Source organism: Oryzias melastigma, linkage group LG12 (genome assembly GCF_002922805.2).
Source record: "Oryzias melastigma strain HK-1 linkage group LG12, ASM292280v2, whole genome shotgun sequence".
NCBI lineage: Eukaryota > Metazoa > Chordata > Actinopteri > Beloniformes > Adrianichthyidae > Oryzias > Oryzias melastigma.
The window spans coordinates 3,334,574-3,335,095 of NC_050523.1; positions in this window are offsets into that span (position 1 = coordinate 3,334,574).

Here is a 522-nt window from a genome sequence, read left to right on the forward strand (position 1 = left end):
GAAACTTTAGCACTGAAAATGTTCTTTGCTGAAAAAAATACCAAATAAATGAGGATTTATTATTTTTATTAAGTGTTAAAACTGCATATTATTGCAGTTTTAACTGCATAATAACTGCTACTAATATTTCCTATTTGGATTTTTTTCAAATCAGAGACAACTTCTACTACAATATAACAACTTTGTTATCTAAAAAAAACCAGACTTATTATTAGCATTTTATTTTGAAAACAGATTTTCAGAAACCGAAAACTTTTGGACTGGTTTGTTAAAACAACCCACTCTCAGTAAAATGCGTACATATTCCACGACTTTGTACTCTAAAATTCCGTGTATAATATACCCCAAACACGCTTTTTGCGTGCATATGATATGCAACGGTAGAGGATAGGTTGCGCCGGCGTACAATATACACGACTTTTTAGGTTTCGTTTTGATCACGTGGTCAGAAATCCTTTGGCTCTTTTCTAAATGACGTCGTTCCTGGTTAAGGTTAGGATTACGGTTATGGTTAGGGTTAGA